General features: G+C 38.2%; 1 protein-coding gene and 1 long non-coding RNA gene across 2 annotated transcripts in view; one reads left to right on the plus strand and one right to left on the minus strand.

The window, feature by feature from the left end:
* The window catches only part of LOC138019775 (probable G-protein coupled receptor No18), a 57,372-nt gene extending 49,509 nt beyond the window's left edge, over nucleotides 1–7,863 (minus strand). The window contains exon 1 of the mRNA XM_068866652.1: nucleotides 7,773–7,863. The gene's annotated coding sequence lies outside the window, so the exon portion shown is untranslated. The remainder of the gene's footprint in view (nucleotides 1–7,772) is intronic.
* Nucleotides 7,864–12,391: 4,528 nt separating this feature from the next.
* LOC138019893 (uncharacterized) lies at nucleotides 12,392–14,937 on the plus strand. The gene is made up of 2 exons (XR_011126258.1): nucleotides 12,392–12,672; nucleotides 12,758–14,937. It is a non-coding gene; the product is annotated as an uncharacterized lncRNA (long non-coding RNA).
* Nucleotides 14,938–19,875: the final 4,938 nt, after the last annotated feature.

Below are 19,875 nucleotides of genomic sequence, written 5' to 3' on the forward strand. Positions count from 1 at the left end.
GTGTGAGTGTACTGTTTCGCCCATTCTGCAAAAATGAAGAAGTCTTCAACTGAAAACTGTTTGCATAGATAGGTTGGAGGACGCTTACAAGGTAGGACGCAAGATTATAGTGGTAGGTGTTCACGGAAGAAACATTTGGACGAAAGGGACACCCAGTTTTGTGAACCTTTGGTGGACCATAAAGAACCCCATGTGTGGAACCATTGGGTAGGACCTTTTGAAAAGTGTAGTCGTCAATCAGGTGATCTCTTTTTAGTTGTCGAAGGTAACATTATTAAACTTATTGAAGAAACCACTTTCGCGCTAAATCTTCGTGTAAACAGTGAAGTTATGGTAAAAACGGCACCTTTTCAATGAGGTCCACAACATAGTCGCGACGATTTGTTGTGTTTTAAACGGTAGATGCTTGATTCAGTCTTTAGATATCAGTTCTACTAAAGTTAACATTAAGCTGCTGTATAAATAATGTTTCTTCATTTTACAGTGCATGATTATCAGTTTTGCCAAACGCAAGAATCAGGGTCGGCCAGTCGGGGTAGTGGTATACCAGTATACCCGAAAAAAATTCGCCAAAATACCCAAAATTCATCCAAATATACCCTAAATTAATGGAAGCATTGTATACTGTATACCTGAATTCAAAGAAAATGATATACCGAATACCCGTATTTAAGCTGCAATATACCGTAAACCTGATTTACAAAGCCCCTGTATACCGTATACCCAAAAACCCTGGCCGACCCTGAAGAATGTTAAAATACGACGATTCCATGCGTTGCGTAATAAAACATCGAGGGGCGATGTTCGGAACAAGAGCAGGTAAAAAGTCCAACACCCCTGTATTGAAAGTCCCAAAAAAAAAAAGATGTTATCAATTTCTTACCTTATCCAAGTTTACGGAGTAACCAAAGTTCTTAACGCCCTAAATCCTGCGTTTATAATTTCTAGTCTTTTGTCAACCTCAAGGCTATTTTTTCAGCATATCTACAGAGTATTTTCCATGGTTAGTTGCTGAATGGCAATATGACTGTAACTTCGATAAAACAAAGCTTGGACCTCAGGGTAAGAAAACTAAACAATGTAAGGCCATCGCTAGACAAGAGTGACACCCGCTATTTTATTTTAACATTTAAAAAAAAAGTGTTTTTACAGAGGCTTAATGCTATCCTTAATAGTGAAAAGCTGTTAGTTTATTAATAAGTAACTCATTGTGCTTTTGTTTGATTTTATGTTAAGATATCTTATCTTAATTTCTTAATTCACGATTAAAATTAAAAACTTGTATAGTCCAAAGATATGAAAATGGCTGCGAATATTGTTGTTTATATTTACGTAATAGAGCGAGGAGTTGGAAATTACAAGGTAAAAATAAGACAATTTTAGGCGGAGGGAGTAGTGATTTCATTGGATAACTCATAATATCCTCTGATTGCCTGTCCAAGAGGGGAACTATTAAAACTACATTAACAAAATGGCGTAGTAGGTTATGTCAAAAGAAGGTGTTAAGTACTTGAAAATGGTTTTTGTGTTTTTTTTTTTTTTTGTTTTTTTTTCTCAAAAGCTACATTTATCATTACATTACATTTACATTTATTACATTTTATTCTCTCACAAAAATATACATAGCCGCTTCCTCTTCTCGCAAATAGCTCAGCTAGTCGAGGCGGGCAGAGCACTCTTGAACATAAAGTAATTCAATAGGAGGAGATTAAGAAAATAAATAAAGGAAAAGAAAAAAGGAAGATAGGTCTATATAAACGATACAAAGATGAAGTAGGGTTATTACAATACGTTGCAAAAATTACAGAATTACAAGATTATTTTACATTCATCTTGCTTAACTTATTAACTAAAGTAGGTGTGTCAACATAAGTATCCTCTAGTTCCAGTATACGTAAAAGGAGCTGATGCAAAGAAGCTTTATGTTTAGGGAGTATTCGGATACTTTGAGGAATGCTGTTTAAAATTCTAGTACCAAATATAGAAAACGAACGCGTTTTAACTGATTTGTCCTGGAACACTTAATGTTAAAACTACCTGTCTCTGAAAACCTAGTATTATAGCTATGCACTTGTGTAGGAGTTAGAAATGTTTGCCGGCAAAGAATTGTTAGAAACGTCATGCATAATAGTGCAAACTGACTTGCAGTATTGAAAGTTCAGCGAGAGGATATTATAGTGATTAAATAACGAGATCGCATGAGATCTGTATGGAGCAAAGTGTATTAGACGAAGAGCACGTTTTTGCAAGATTAACAATTTGTCCAGGTTTGTTTGAGCAGCTTGGCCCCATACAGCAATACCATAAGGTATCAGTCTCAATCTTGAAATAATTGCAAGAGATTTGCTGATCTTTGAGGAGATAAATAATATATGTTGCTTCCAAGTGAGGTTTGAATCGATGAGAACACCAAGGTATTTAACATAATCCTACCTCTCTAGAGAAATTAGGAATTTTTATCATGATCAAAGAGTTTTATGGTTACGTCAAAGTTCATTCGTTTCTGGTAAGGCCGAAAATTTACAAAACTAGATTTCTTTGTGTTGAGAGAACATTTGTTTGCCATTAGCCAATTACATACGCTGGTTAGTTCTTTGTTGACTGTTACTTCAAGCAAGCGCAGATTCTTATCAACATAGAGAAGGTTTGTATCATCAGCAAACAGGACGTAATTCAATTGATTAGACGAGCAACAAATATCATTAATGTATAGCAAAAACAACAAAGGACCCAATACAGAACCTTGTGGAACACCACAGGAACTAAGCTCAGTTTTAGAAATATATGGGCCGACTTGTACTGTTTGGCGTCTGTTTTAAGATATGAGCAAAACCTGCTATTAGCTACACCTCTTATGCCGTATTATCAGATCCAATTAGATTGCAATTAACACTGCATGACCACATCATTAGCTCTGATAAAGATGCGTAAGAGTTACCTGAAATCCCGACAGCCGTGAAATTTTGACTACGATCAAATAATCAATATCTTTTAATTAAGTTTTTATCGTTCGAATCGGCCAGGGATAGATATGAACTGAAAGTAGAGGGGTAAAAAAAAAAAAGGACAGACGCTTCAAATTATTTAACATCAATTTAAGAAGTCGATAAAAGTTCGTAACTGCGTTTTGTGACAACTGCTCAAAGAGAGGCTCTTCCATAGAGCAATGCATTCTAGTTGCTTTCCAGTGCATTCCAGTTGAAAGCGTGATGCACTATGGTAAAAATTGAGCAAAGTCAAACTCTGTTTTTAACTGCTGCTTCTCGCTCCCTTCGCTGTCCCCACAGCAATAAATTGTTATGTGGGATGCTGCCTTAAAACCAGTCGAGTGTCTTTTTTTTGTTGTTGTCAGTCCGAAATGTGCCTACCCTACGGATATTGAATTATGATCCGATTGGGTGAAACCAATTTTAAGTCCCTCAGTATTTTCAAACTCCCTTGGGGCTTTGGGAACACCCACACTTTTCCCGGCGTTTTGGCATTCTGAAAGCGCAGCACAAAATTTATGACGTTTTCATGTCGCAAATTTTGTTGCAAATAGCAAATTGTTTTATTCTCGATCGACACTTCCTAACAACTTCCTTCGGCACTTCTTAAAAAATGAATATCAATATTTATTTACTTTTGCGTCAATATTTGTTTTGTTTTTTTAATTATTATTATTATTATTTATTTTTTTTAACACTTAAACAAGCCTACATATGCCAAGAGATTTTCCCCATTTCTTGGTATATTTAGGCACGGTTAGTTTGTTCCGCCTACTCGCTATCTTTTTCTCCACTTGGTATACAGCCTTAATCTTAGCCTTATAAACTCGTAAAAGTGGATGCACACTATTTAACTTACATCTATAAATTTAGAATTTAGCTGTCAGTATCAGATGATTTAGTGTAATAAAGTCGTCTCCTATTCCAAACAAAATATCTATTGTTGTGAAGGATTGTGTGTTAATGTTACAATTACTAAAAGCAAAAAGAAAGCTTCCCAAAAAGTCTTCGTCACATTGCAGTAGAAAAATAAATGTTCAATGGACTCAAATTCCCGTTAAATATACATAAAGGAGAATCAATCATTTTTAACCTAAACATCTTTTCATTAGTAAAGACTATAATATTCAATATTTCACAGTGGAATTAACAAATTTTAGTTTTAATTGTATCTGTAAACGGTAAGGAGTATATTTTGCTCCAATCAATTTGAAGCTGGGTAAGCTTTTCCTGACATTTCTTATGAGCTGTGGGAGGAGCTTGTTTTCTGCTTTTAAAAGCAGGGTAAAACAATTTGGATGAGACCTTTAACAAGGCTACCAGAGAGTTTTCCATCTTTAAATAAATTTTGTCACCGATGTGTGAGGGCGGGAGATGTTGTGCACTTTGTCCAATGACCTGCCTTCATTCACGAGAGATTTTATCAACAATACCTATTCATTTAAAACGCTCTAATGAAACATATCTGCACCCTGCACCCTTTAGAAAGACGCCCGCATCAGACTGGGGGTCACCGACTGTAATAATTCTTTTAGAATATAAATGTTTTTTGAAGGTTGATAGCTTTTGAACATTTACGTATTTATTATTCCAAATAACTTGATGCACAGCGTCTCTGTACGTAATTACACGAGATTTATTTAGTATCGACCAGGCATTAAGAAATTCTTTATAAAATGCTGAAAGGTACTAAGGCAACTTTCTTGTATCAAAATTACACTTGAGAATGAATTTTCCACGTATTAGAGAAAGAAATAGTCTAGTATTATCTTCGAAAAAACTACCGTTTCCTTCATCTACAAATCTTTTTAATAACATCACCACCCTCTGAACTAGGATCATCATTGAATGTCTGGCATCCCAAGTCCACCGTCAATATTTGTTTTGCATAAAGCACGCTGACAAAATTTGTAGCTTGCTTAGTTCGCATTTTTGAGCGTTAAAATAGAATTTTCGGTCGTGTGTTCCTGACAGCAGGTCACATATTTTGAGGTCTTCCTTCCAGATACTAACCCCGCCGGACAGGGACAAAGTCAGTGAACGTTTGCCTTGGAAAGATGTCAGAAGCTCAGGGTAAATGCTTAAACATGTCAGCCTTGAAGCTAATGTTTTTCGATTTTTTTTTTACTGAACCACAGGTTTTCTAAGGGGGTATTTAGCAAAGACATCTACCATGGCATTATAATGATTTATGATACCAAAACAATATCGTGTACTATTAGAGGTATATATTACACGAAGACAACTTGAATCTCCTGAAAAACAAAACGCAGCTCAGTTGACAGTTATGGAAAAAAAAAACACTGTCAAGTTACTGCATTACCACACGTACGCAATGCGTGCCTATTTTAAAAAATATTCCGTATCTGGCAAACCACCCCCCCCCCCCCAAAAGTATCCCGTATCCCTAAAAGTTTTACCAAAATATCCCGTATCCTGATAACCCCTTATATGCCTTCGTTGCTTGCATTTGCAAATTTAGTAACATTAATAATAAGATTTTTTACAACTCGTGTGCATCCCACGGATACGCCCTTATACGCGTCTTGTTCTAGTTTAAGCTTCTGGAAAGTGACGCCCTGCGACAACTACAACTGCAAGCTTAGTTATGGTTCCTGGAGGCAAGTCCTCTTTTTTTCCTATCAAAATAAAAGAGTACCAAAAAGTACCTTTTTTGTTCTGTTCTCTATCACTGTCATATACCGAGACATAAAAACTCCCACCCTTTTTTAAATAAATATTTTCACCAAAATCAAACTGTTTACTGTTTTTGAGACCAAATTGATATGTGCTTCAGGTATCGTTCGCGTTTCGTAAAATCAGTAAAATTAGCAGACATTGCGAATGCGCATGCGCAGAGTTTTGATGGGTTTCTCTGACGGAGCGCCATGACGTTTACGTAACGGAAGCGAATTTACAGCGCATCTCCAATCGTTTTCTCCAAACTCGCCATATTTGGTTTGTTTTTTTTTTTTAATCCGTGTTGGCCTCCAATAAATACCAGTCACCGCAGAAAAACTGCGCTCAGTCACCTTAAACGCACCGGCCTCATCAAAAGAGTCAAGTAGAGGCACAAATGGTAAAATCTGTTTACTATAAATAAAACGACAAATATTTGAGCTTTAAGTGCACTTTAATTTACTTTATTTTGATATGGCTATATCTCTAAGAAAATAAACAAAATTTATCGGACAAGCATCTAGGGATTGTGCTTCACGCGCGATCAACTGATTAAAAAATAACCACCAGACGAATCATGTGTCTTAATTCGTTCTCAAAACAAGAAAGCCTTGTCTTACTCAAGAAGTCAAACTTTGTCACTATTTTCTTTCGCGTACCAGATTTTTAGGAATGCCTCTGTTAAATTGAACCGATCAACGGAGTGCTTTCAATAAAGCAATGCAAAGGTACGGATTTATGCAAATGAACTCATGGTGATCATTTTTTGCACTCCCCGAAATGATAGTGGAGTTTATCTCAGTGCCTATTGATTTAGCACAGTGCCATACATTGGGGATACTACAAATCAAATTATTTGAACCGTTAGTCTTTTGAGGGAACGAGTTGATACCCAGAGACTGATATAGATAAGGCTCAGTCCGCAAATTGGCCCGGAACCCGCATCGGTTTGAAAGCGAGATCTTTCACCACCAGCCAACCTCTCTTACCACACGTCAAACACACGACGTTAGCTCTCCGTCACTGGTTTGTCTTCCAACTCCAACTACATCACTGTTTGCCTCGAGTCTCATTGACTTGCCCTCTCATAATTTTGTTGGCCATTGAATCATAATGTTTTTTGCAGAGCCAAGAGTTTAGCTCCTACAAAGCACTTGAACTAAGTAATCAGCTTGCTGCTGATGTTTGATAATTTCAGTGATAATCTGAGTACAAATCAACTGACAAATTCTTGTCATCTCTATGTTCTGTTTCCCAAGCGGCGGTGGAAGTTGGAGAAAAATTGCTATTACCTCTAAGGGCCAATGATTTAGCTACTATCACTCAAGTTTTCTTTGGGCTTAATAACTAGAGTTACTGCTTGTAAATGTAACCGTAAACTTCTAGGAAACGCTTACACCATTCGATGTACATTAATATTCCAAAAAATATTACGCCATCTCACAAAACCAACAATCAAAACAGAGCATGCATCGTGTTTTGTAAGGTGAAGGGTAAACCAGTCAGTCTAATCCATTAAGGAAGACTAGCAGTTTGCTGTCGAAACGTCGCAATCAAATCACGAGGGACAACATTGTGCGGAGAGAGATGATACTACTTAGTATCGCTTTACTTCGCCGCGAACTTATTTCACTATTCGATATTTTTTATCAGCTATGCCGCAGTTCAAGCCACAACATTGTCAGTGGAAGCAATACTGCTTACAAAGCGCAGACGTTATGTGGAGAAGGGGTTATGTAGTTCCGAATTTATACTGGCTCGGCAGACCCTTGAAAGGACGGGAGGTTTCCGGTCAAGTATATTATCGGGCAAAGCACCTTGTATGACATTTTCCTGCAAGTATTTATTAACTTGATTAACTGGCTTGGAGGTCTCTTTTTCTTCGAGAGCTTTAAATGCGTTCTAAGTAGTACAGATCGAACGCAATTTCCATAAAGATCGATAAAGAGCACTTAGTTAATCTGCTTTTTTTTAGAGGCATCTCGTAAAACCATTGACTCTGACGCGAAATGATAACCATTAGAAATTGAAAATACAAAAATTAAAATCTGCTACTCTACAGAAGTCCCTGTTGTTAACGTTATTATTAAGGACCTTTGATCATACCTTTTCGAAGATCAGTGTTGCCACCACGACTGCTCTGCACACGAACCTTGACGAAGCTTTAACACGTTGTTGTGTTGGTTTTAAAACTGAAACTGTTTATCTTCCGTCAAATATTTATCTTCCACGTTAATCAGTTTGCTGATGTCATTGTTTTGTCTGTTTTCATTGTTAAAATTTGTTGTAAATTATCACAAAATAGTCACTAATACCCCGTGCGTTTAATGGAAGGATATTTATGGTCGGTTAGATCTGTAAATGATAACTAAAGAAAAAATGCTTGGAAGCATAGCGCAGATTGTAGATGGAACAACTAAGGTCCATTGAGTTGTGAATACTGTAAAACAATGTTCAATCACGCACAAATTACTCAGCTGCAAGCTCTACGAAACATGGTCTGCGGCAATGTCGTTCCAGTAAGGAGTATATTTCTTTTATTAAGTAAGAATTGCACTTAACGTTGTGATTTGTTATCCAAGTCTCACTAATTTGTAATTTGTCTTTGTTTTCGTTTCCAATTTAAGTAAACGCAAGGTGATGGGCTCTTGGTAAATGTCAAAGACGAATGTTTATTTATTTTAAAGCTTCACACTACAGGAAGTCCCAGTTGACAGCTGTTTAAGACAAAATTTCCTTATTTGGTCAGAAAGTTCATAAATGGCGGGCACACGGTGAACTTCTGGTCCGAGTCGATGTCCATGAAAGCGAGGCAAATATCAAGAAAACTATACTACACATTTTTTGGCTCAGTTGTTTTTTCATTTCTTGCTCGATGTATTAATATACTGAAGCTTATTATTTCATCAGCCGCCCTAAATTTGATTCAAGTTTTAGAATTTTCCAGTTCTTGATTTCTTGGAACTGAGACGGCAGCCTTCAGAACTTCCCCAGCCAACGAGATCCTGAAATGCTGGCTTAAATGCTTAAAGGAATGGAAAAAAAAGCACAGCTTCTGAAAACGGCAAATAAAGGAGGAGAGTAATTAAAGATGTTTATACAGTCCTTTGTCGTGAATACTGGGACTGCAGGTACGGGCAAAGACTTAGTTGATCCGGATCCAAGACATTTTTAAGCAATCAGCAATTGGATCAAGCAGCATTCCTTAAAATTGTAGAGCCGCTACTGAAACAACGATCTTGTCACTTGGATAAAGTTAAGTCAATTAATTGTCCAAACAAGTTGTAAACACGTTCCGGAATGATTAAACTGAACATGGTGCTAGGGCTTCCAAAGACAGAAGCATTCTTATCAGATGAATATTTGAAAGAAATTTCGACGTATGTTTCCAGCCAAGCCGATTTTGAAACGGAAGCTTCCCTCCCATGATGAAACCCTTGGCCATCTCTTCATATCTTGAATTTACGAGGCCATTTCTCCAAGTTACCAAGTAACTTTCCCCCGGGAAGACGTTTTGTTATTATTTTTTAAATATCACTGGCGATTTTCTATTTATTTGAGTGACTTAACAGGCAAAAGGCCCTTACCTTAGGTCTCAGTCAATTTTGTCTTGAAAGACCGATTTCCAAATGTATTTTTTCCGGTCCATTCCCCAAAGAAACGCACCGATGATAAATAGAAAGTGAAGTGCTGCAAGAATAGAATCAGTTACTGAGACGCTAGAAATGTACTTTATTTATTTATTTACTTATTTATTAACAAATAAAAATGATCGCTATATTGTAGGAAGTACATTTGGCATTGAAAATTACAAAAATCAATTAGTTACCTCTAAAGTTCCGGGTATACCATTTGCTTCAACATCCATTCGATTTTGTTGAACAGCGATGATGAAAACGTTTGCTCCCTCCTTTCAACCGAGTTGAAACATGTTGAATCGAAGTTGAATGAGTTAAAAAGCGTTTTTAAACTTTCCTTTAACAGCCATTCGACATTTCTTTTGTTTTCGCGCCCAACCTCGTTTCCAGTCGGAGTCATCGTTCCCTTGACCAGCGGCAAGGAAAGAATAACTCTGGAATTAACTCTGGTCGAATCCAGAAAAGGCTATATTTGATTGGCTGTTGAAAAACGGTTTCATTTCCTGCCATTTTCAAATTTTAAGCTCAAAAATCGTGATTTTTTTCTGGATTTTTATCACTACGAGGTTGAAGGTGATCTAGAAATAAGTTTTTTGATATTGGCTCCACCATCAGGACAGATTTGCCTCGTGGTCGTTAAACAGGCCTTTATACGTAAGTGGGTAGGTCTCGTGTGAGAACGATTTTCAAGTGAGCGGTTATCTGTACGAGCTCGGTTTTCAAGTGAACGCGTATCTCTGTGAGCCTGATTCTCAAGTGTGCGGGTATCTGTGTGAGCACGATTTTCAGGTCAGCGGTATCTGTTTGAGCCCGATTTTCGAGTGAGCGGGTACCTGTGTGAGCCGATTGGCTGTGTGAGCCGAGGAATGAAACTCGAATTTTTATTGTTAACTGGAGTTAAATAACAAATGATCTGTACTCTTTTTGGACATAAATAATCGATCTGTTGCTGGTTTGTTTGGCTTTAAAATGCGAGCGAACAAGAAGTTTTTTTACTCCGCTTGCCTAACTGTTTTTCGATGTGCCTCGCCAGTGACAAGAAAATTTTGCACTTAGCTTATGTTCTAAACATGAAATCGCAATGAGTTCTCGTAAAAGTAAGGGGAAATATCACCTGCTTGTGTTTTCAGAAGTTTGTTTAGAGCACGTACAGGTAATATGTTGGAGATCTTGTCTGAAGTTTGTCCTTTCTAGCCGATTCTGGTTCTAAGCCAAGCTTGCGTGTTTCAATGAAGTACATCAAAATGTAAATTATCTCGTTTTCAGACATAAAGTGGAATAAATAAAGTACGATCTGTCACATCACGAGCTATAGTACGTCTGTAATTCCAAATTTTAGCGTGATTCCTATTCGCTGGCTTTTGACAGTCGACTCTGAAATGGCTTCTTTCCTTTTCCGTTCGCTTGCTGAGGATTTGCTTGTTTTCTTTTAAAACTCTTGCGATTCAAGAAAAATTAATTGCCTAACTTGTAAATTCGACAGTAGCTTTCGCTGGAAAAACCGATATCACACTCATCCCTTCGTGATTCATGCGATCAGTCGGTTTTTCAGGTGAAATTAGTTAGGCAGCGAAGAAAATGACATAATGAAGTAATATCCGGGAAAACCAAAAGAGGCGGACAGTTCCAAAGCCTTTTATTTCACTAATCCTACAGCCAGTAAGAATAAACAAGCCGGGAGCTCCGCTTTTAGGCTTGGCTAAATCTATATATTACCTTGTTGTTTAGTCGTTTTAACATTTATACTTAGTAATTCTTATACGGCATGTCTGAAAACCAGCTTGCCATTTACCGTGTTTTAAGTAAACTTGATTGATTGATTGATCCCGCCATCTGGAGCAGCTTTGGTGACATTTGTCTTTATATTCGCTTGTTAGACTTTTCGTTATTCACTGGACAGTGAATTTTACATGAAGCAGCTTCAGTTGAAGTCACAAACGATACACAAATACAAGTGAACAAACTTCGTGGACGACTTCAACCTTGAAACTATTTACTGTTGCTTCACTGTGAACAGGCTTCGGAGTAGCAATCAAAACGCGAAAAATACTCGGCGCTCGCGGCGAGTTGACTGCGGAATTATTTCTGAACCGTGAATCTTGCATCGTTCCAGAGTATACTCATGTCAACGCGCTTACTGCGATTTTTTATACTTCTGAGGAATCTCGCCTTCAAACGCCAAACTGCGTTTTGGCTTCCATCAATCAAATTTCCCAACATAAGCCGGAATATCGACTCCGCCACCGAAAAGGGAATTGGAGTTTTTGTTTAGTTACAGATCGAATACCATTATGATATATTTTCAAAAATTCTTCAGGAAAAAGATTCGTAAAGATTCCATCGCTTTCCATCGGCATCGAATTCAAATGTACAAATGTACCGTGGGAACCAAAGATGCTGATAGTCACGCATCATTTGTGGTTGGAGCCGGAAGTTTGATCAAAGGCAAAACGTGGTTTGCTCGTTGGCGCTTGAAAATGAGATAGCTGGAAAACAAGTCTAGCGATCGTAGCGCTTATATAGAAATCACTCTCCAGCGTTCGCAGGCATCGTAACGACAGGGAAAATACCAGAAAAGTCCAGGATACAATGCGTTGCCGACAGCAAAGCACAAACTCCGGGTTCTTCCCTCTTGTAAAAGATCTCTCGAACCCAGAATCTATGGGTCCTTTGTATTCCCCATCGTCGTCGTGACGTGGAAAAGCACCCATAAATAGAAAAAAGAAAGCCTCAAGCACAAAGTCGACTGGTTCGGAGCCGCTATGTTGAATATTTGATGGTTGATTGGCACGAACCAGGTTAGACCCAGGGGCCCGTTTCTCGAAAGTCCCGGTAATTACCGGGCCCGTTAACTTACCGGGACCGTTAACGGGAAACTCTATCGGGACCGAAAGAGTGTTTCTCGAAGCACCCGTAAACTTTCCCGGTACTTTTCGGGGCCGATAAAATAACCGGGAGTTACCAGGCTCTTGCATGCACTTCACGCTCGTCATGAAAAGAAGGAAAATGACTTGGCACTAGATCCGTAGAGCTTGTAGCATCCAGTTTCCCAACCGAGCGCTGTGATGTAAACCAAAGGTGGCGTTTGAAGCCATCCATCGTTCCTTTTACACCTTCTAGCAGTGAAAGGCGACTTTTTAAACCTCATTGGCGGGCCAAATTTTGCAAAGGGTGTTTAGATGGCAGGATTTTTTTATTCATGCTTTTTGTAAGCAACACTTTTAGTTTGCTGGGAAGCAACGCTCTTTTGGATTAATAGGAGCTCAGAAAATGTTACAACGACGTTCAGCGAAATTCTCGATCGATCTCGAAGGCTTCGATTCAATACAAGTAGTAGATTGCAGCGTACAGCGAACCACTGGAAGGAGGTATGTCTTTGAGTCATCGTTTAGCATTATCAGATGTTTTGAATATTCTCTTCAAGAACATCTGTTTTCAATTTTATCTCGACAGGTACGTCGAGTGGAATTCCGTCTTACCTCAGGTTCACTGCATTTATTTCGATTTTCATTGGCATATATATGCGAACACTCTGAAGATACACTATTTGAAAAAAAATCACGTTTATTTAATGAAAACAAAATAATGTTCTTAATTATATAGTTATTTATCATAAGGGTATAGTAGATTTTAAAAGACATTGCTAAAAGGGATCAATTAGTACGTAATCACATATTAGTTTATGGGATAATTCTATCCTTGATTTATTGTGACTTCTTCAAGTCAAAGATACTTGGTGCACCCCTAGCTGGAAGTAAGATAATTATATTGTTAAATTTGTGGCACCTTTATTAAGGGGGTGGCACTTAACTACAGAAGGACAATGGTTTCTAAGGAAGCTGTTTAGTCAAAGAGCCCTACAAAAAGGTTGCATGGATGGTTCTTTGAAGTAACTTTTTCAATGGAAATCTGACATCACTTCAATAAAGGTGTATGCGCAACTAGTCCCAGTCTTTGGTCTCGAAATTAACAAAAAGACGAGGCGGTTTTTTCATCATATGGGAACTGTCCCATCAATATTTGTAAACTGTAGCTTGGAATTTCTATTTGGGCAAAAAATGGAACTGATATTTTGAAAAGTGCATCAGAGGAGGGCCGTAAATCCATGCTACACTGATTTTGTGTTACATTGTTATTGTACTGTTGCATTAAAAATTTGTGAAAAACATCGTTAACTCGTTGAGTTTTTAGGCATTTTCTTTTTTGGCCATGTGATTAAACAAATATGGTTGTCAGTCGAATCAGTAGAACACACTTGGCAAAAAATGATAACTGCACAGTTAAAGAGACTCACAAAATGATTATTTGAAGGGGTCCATAGCAACAGTTTGGTAGTTAATTTAGAGCCACCCCCCTTAAACCTGATTGTTTTCATGCAGCAATAATGACTTAAATGCTGAATTAGATGTGTTGTCAGTATTTCAAAGTGTGATAGCATCTTACAAGCTAAAAATGGGAAATTGGAACTAGAAAGTGACATTTTGAAGGAGAAGCGGGTACCAATAATACTCAGTCATCCTAAAATCACATTTGATGAACAGGGTTTTCTTAAGCCATGATGAGTCCAGGTGATCTGGCGGTAAATTTGCGGTCTTAAGAAAAGATTGATTTTGTTACATATTCATTTTCATGTCTTTGAGACAGATGTCCTGTTGATCATAAACAAGACTGGCTAGATTCTAGAAATTATACCGGTCTACTTAATTTGCAAAGGAATAGCATCCGTTATTATATGCCTAGTTCTTCAAAGGGCACTACTGCAAGAATACAATAGTGGCCGGGTATTCTAGAATCACTTCGTGTTACATTATAACACTCGACCAATGGAAATGAAGCAATTGAGTGATTAATTTTATTAGTAGTTTTATTTTTATGAATGCTCCATGTCTTGGGCAATTTTGTTGTCAAGTTTTGGCTTTTGTTTGTTTTTTTGTTGTTACTTTTAACATAGATGCAAAACTATTTTGCTTGTATGTATCAGGGGGGTTTCATTTATTAGCTCATAGGAAGGGGGGGGGGGGGGTGGTTGGCAAAATTACTTGGAAAGTCCTTCAAACATTTCCCAACCCCCCTCTATGGTAATGGCAACAATCACATAACCCCAATCTTTATCCAGCATTATATCTCAACCCCCCTGTTTCTCTCCCTCATAGATACTGGAGCCACCCAACTAATACATGAAACCAGAACAGCTCAGCCAGTTCATCCAATGGACTCATGTGTTATTAGCATTAATGCTTATATTCAACATTTTCAACTCAATAATCATCTATATCCTTACAAGCAACAATTCAGCTGGAGGCGTAGCAGGGTTTTTCTGTTTTAATAGGTACCCACAGGAAGGTGCAGTGAAACAAGGGCTTTCTGCATGAGCCTCTAGGGAGGATCTGGGGACATGCTCCCCAGAAAATTGTTATCATTAGGGCCTCAGAAATGCCGTTTCCCATGTTTTCTGGGGGTAAGTTTCATAAATCAAAGCATGAAAAAAATGCTAACTATTCACTCTCTGTAACTTTGTTTTTTATTTGTCAACCTTTGGAACTACTGATAGAAGTGTTTAGTGGCTACAGGAAAAGGGAGAGACCTCTCCCTTTACAATGGAAATATCAAATAAATAAATAAAATAAAATGTTTTATTTTTTGGATTTTTGGAGGTACGCATATATGTGGGTATGTTCGTATATGGTCGCTATGCCCCTGTTCAGCTTGAATACAATCACAAAAAGTAACATATTATGCATCCGTCACTTTTAAAACTTCATAGGAAGGGCGGTGCATTTCCATGTCCAGACAGTTGAGAGTTAACCATTACAGGTATTTCCCAATGCAGGCATTTCCCTGTTCCCAGGAACAGTTTTAATACTTTTCCAAATAAACAGTACCCCCCCCCCCCCTCCCCTTATGTGCTAATAAATGAAAGCCCCCTTACTGTTTCCCTTTTTTGCAGTGTCATTTAAAATGAACTCACCTGATGACTGTTGAGTGGCTTTTGGACAAAGTGACCCAATAAAATTAATGTTACTGTTAGAGTGCACCTCACTCCCAAGTGTTTTTCACTGCAAAGTTGAATCTTTCCATCTATGGCAAATACATTTTTCCATGTTCTCCTTGAAAATTGGTTTCAATGCACAGTAAATTTAACAAAACTCTCTCCATGTTTTGTGACTTTCAAGGCCTAGCTAGCAAGAGGCAATAATCAAGTCTTTAACCAAGGTGATCCTTTACCAAACTGCTCTGCATTGCAAACAAGTTCAAAACAGTTTTTCCCTTATAATTGAAATTAACTCATGCCTCTCATTAGCTTTGCAAATATCTCTCTGGTGTTGAGATTTATCTTTATTTTTATAAACAAAAGAAAATATTTTGAGTTAAGTTGGGCTTAAGTTATGTAGAAGCTATTGAGTAATGGAGGCCAGGCAGAAATTTGCTGCTTTGCACTGCCCACCAGAGTAACCAAGGAGGGAAATCTTGTCTTCCACAGGCCCTCTTAGTGGTGTTCTTCGTTTTTGTACAGGCCTTGTGGTACCTGTAGGGTTTGATAATTGGCATACCCACAGTCTCTCAGGAGCCACCCATTCCCGCCTCCTCCACCCTCCATACATGCTTGCAAGTAGCTGGCATTAAAAATAGTTGAATCATGTACAGAGCCATGCCATATGCAAACAAAATTTGTAGATGACAGGTGAGCATTGCACACTGTCATCAAATTAATAGCATGAAAACCCTTGTGGCATACAGAGAGATGTTCATCACTGTCTGGGTGCCAGATAGGAATGAGAGAGCCATCAATTGCTCCAGTCACTCTGGGAAAGCCAGCTATAGGGTAAAATACGGTCAGATTTGCTTGAAAGATTTATAAACATGAATTTATTGTCACACTTGAACACCACCAAAACAAAACAGAGATAAAGCAGACCGCCGTGGGAACAACATACGCAAAGAAGTTCGTTGTTTGATGAGCATTAATTGATAGGTTTTGTCGAGTTTGAGTCCATATAATAATTCCTTTTTTTCTCGAGCACAAGCATGCTTTATTCTTACACAAGGAGACAATCTCCTCTTTGCTGTTTCAGACAGCAAACATGCAGCATTTAGCTGGGTGTTTTGTTTTTTGCTCAATATCACGTGATGGTCCATCGCTTCTCCTTTCCAAATTTTCCCTGCCAGAAGTTTGCATCCCATTATTTGTATGTTTTTTTTAGCAACACGTCATTTGTTTTTTGCTGGAAATGTTGCAGCTACAGTTGTTCCCTATTAAGACTCTGGGTGCTGCGAATTTAGATGTGAAAAAAAGTAGACTCACGCCAAAACAAACTGCAGTCCGTGTTTAAGTCAAGGCTTGCTTTATTGCCGATTCCATCGAAGTTTAATATATTAACATCTGAAGATTTACGGCACCGAAAGTAGTTGGATACGTCTTGACTATTAGCCTGTATTGGTTTACCCAGGACGTAACATGTCGATAATTTCGATAGTCGATAAAAGTCGATCGTTGTCGATCAAATTCGATACTAATCAATCGACAAATATCGGATGTCGATAAAAGTCGATCACACATTTTTTTGTGATTATCGACTTTGATCGACTGTGATCGACTTTGATCGATTTCAATCGACAAGTATCGGAAATACAAAAAAAAAAGGTTTATGGCGGGAGACGAGGCTACAGTTGCCAAGCACAGTTTACTGAAGCAGGATTGGCTATGCCAAGACTTTATTTTACCGATTTACATTGTAATTGGAACCTCAAATAAACCTGAATAAACACAGAGAAATTACCCTTTTCTGCTACATGCTTCTAAATTTGTAAATTTTGCCCGCTCCGTCTCCCGAATGATCACTTAGAGTTCCCAGGGTCTCTCATCTTTCCGACTCGCGGAAAGGAGGGGCCCTAGGGACTAGGCTGGTTTCGAGTTATGAGTTATGCTACAGGACACGAGTTAGCTCAGCAGTCTCAGCAGAGCTCAGCTGACACTAACTGATCATTTCTCAAGGTAATTTAAACATTCGATTTTGTAATGAATGACAGACCCCTTGGTTGTTCAGTTTTTTATTCAACTTTATTGCCATACGGATTTACGTGAAAGCTGTTTACATTTTCGTGGGCGATTGAAAAATGTGTCAGCATTTTTGTCGATAAAATCGATATTCAGTTGAAAATCTTGTGATTATCGACTTTTATCGACAAGTTAAACTTGTCGATTGACAATTATCGACAAATATCGAGTATCATCGACTTATCGACTACGTTTTTGATGATCGACTTTGATCGACATGTTACGTCCTGGTTTACCTGAGTCTCCGCGAATTGCTGTCCCTCCACTCTAGATCGATCTTCTTTACAATACACCGTTCAATCAGCCAATTTAATCTTCCTGTTGACAACCTATGCCTCTCAACGACTTCTGTTTCGGTCATATGATTCAGTACAGGCCTCCCTTGGTATGTTCTTGGCCGACAAACTGCGTAACAAAAGTCCGTCTTCGGCAGCCATTTTGTTTTGATGCAGCAAAATGATGTTACCCGTAAACTTTAACGGGAGAGTAACGGGAGCTCCAAAGCTCCCGTAAGTTACCGGGCAAGTTATCGGGAAAAATAACGGGATCGAAATTAACGGGAGATTCGAGAAACACCCGAAAACTTATCGGGTAATTACCGGGTGACTTACCGGGCACGGTAAGTTACCGGGTCTTTCGAGAAACAGGCCCCGGGACCGTTACCGGGAAACTTTATCGGGACCGAAAGAGTGTTTCTCAAAGCACCCGTAAACTTTCCCGGTACTTATCGGGGCCGATAAAATAACCGGGAGTTACCAGGCTCTTGCATGCACTTCACGCTCGTCATGAAAAGAAGGACAATGACTTGGCACTAGATCCGTAGAGCTCGTAGCATCCAGTTTCCCAACCGAGCGCTGTGATGTAAACAAAGGTGGGCGTTCGAAGCGATGACCTTCAGTACCTTCCATCGTTCCTATTTACACCTTCTAGCAGTGAAGGCGACTTTTTAAACCTCATTGACGGGAGAAATTTTGCAAAGGGTGTTTAGATGGCAGCATTTTTTTTATTCACGCTTTTTGTAAGCAACACTTTTAGTTTGCTGGGAAGCAACGCTCCTTTGGAGTAATAGAAGCTCAGAAAATGTTACAACGAGGTTAAGCGAAATTCTCGATCTCGAAGGCTTCGATTCAATACAAGTAGCAGATTGCAGCGTACAGCGAACCAATGGAAGGAGTTATGTCTGAGTCATCGTTTAGCATTATCAGATGTTTTGAATTCTCTTCAAGAACATCTGTTTTCAATTTTATCTCCACAGGTACGTCGGGTGGAATTCCGTCTTACCTCAGGTTCACTGCATTTATTTCGATTTTTATTGGCATATATATGCGAACACTCTCAAGATACACTATTTGAAAAAAAATCACGTTTATTTAATGAAAACAAAATAATGTTCTTAATTATATAGTTATTTATCATAAGATTATAGTAGATTTTAAAAGACATTGCTAAAAGGGATCAATTAGTAGGTAATCACTTATTAGTTTATGGGATAATTTTATCCTTGATTCATTGTGACTCCTTCAAGTCAAAGATACTTGGTGAACCCCTAGCTGGAAGTAAGATAATTATATTGTTAAATTTTTGGCACCTTTATTAAGGGGGTGGCACTTAACTACAGAAGGACAATGGTTGCTAAGGAACCTGTTTAGTCAAATAGCCCTACAAACAGTTTGCACGGATGGTTCTTTAAAGTAACTCTTTCAATGGAAATCTGACATCACTTCAATAAAGGTGTATGCGCAACTAGTCCCAGTCCTCGGTCTTGAAAAGAACATAAAGACGAGGCGGTTTTTTCATTGGATGGGAACCGTCCCATCAATATTTGTAAACTGTAGCTTGGAATTTCTATTTGGGCAAAAAATGGAACTGATATTTTGAAAAGTGCATCAGAGGAGGGCGGTAAATCCATGCTACACTGATTTTGTGTTAGATTGTTCTTGTACTGTTGCATTAAAAATTTGTGAAAAATATAGTTAACTCGCTGAGTTGTTAGGCATTTTCTGTTTTGGCCATGTGATTAACCAAATATGGTTGTCAGTCAAATCAGTAGAGGAAATGTTAAATAGAACACTCTTGGCAAAAAATGGTAACTGCAGATTTAAAGAGACTCAAGAAATGATTATTTGAAGGGGTCCATAGCAACAGTTTGGTAGTTAAGAGCCACCCCCCTTAAACCTGATTGTTTTCATGCGGCAATAATGACTTTAATGCTGAATTAAATGTGTCGTCAGTAATTCAAACTGTGATAACATCTTACAAGCTAAAAATGGGGAAATTGGAACTAGAAAGTGCCATTTTGAAGGAGAAGCAGGTACCAATGATACTCAGTCATCCTGAAATCACATTTGATGAACAGGGTTTTGTTAAGCCATGATGAGTCCAGGTGATCTGGTGGTAAATTTGCGGTCTTAAGAAAAGAATGATTTTGTTGTTCTCATTTTCATGTCTTTGAGACAGATGTCCTGTTGATCATAAACAAGACTGGCTAGAATACCCGTCTACTTAATTTGCATAG

Source organism: Montipora capricornis, chromosome 10 (genome assembly GCF_036669925.1).
Source record: "Montipora capricornis isolate CH-2021 chromosome 10, ASM3666992v2, whole genome shotgun sequence".
NCBI classification, from domain to species: domain Eukaryota; kingdom Metazoa; phylum Cnidaria; class Anthozoa; order Scleractinia; family Acroporidae; genus Montipora; species Montipora capricornis.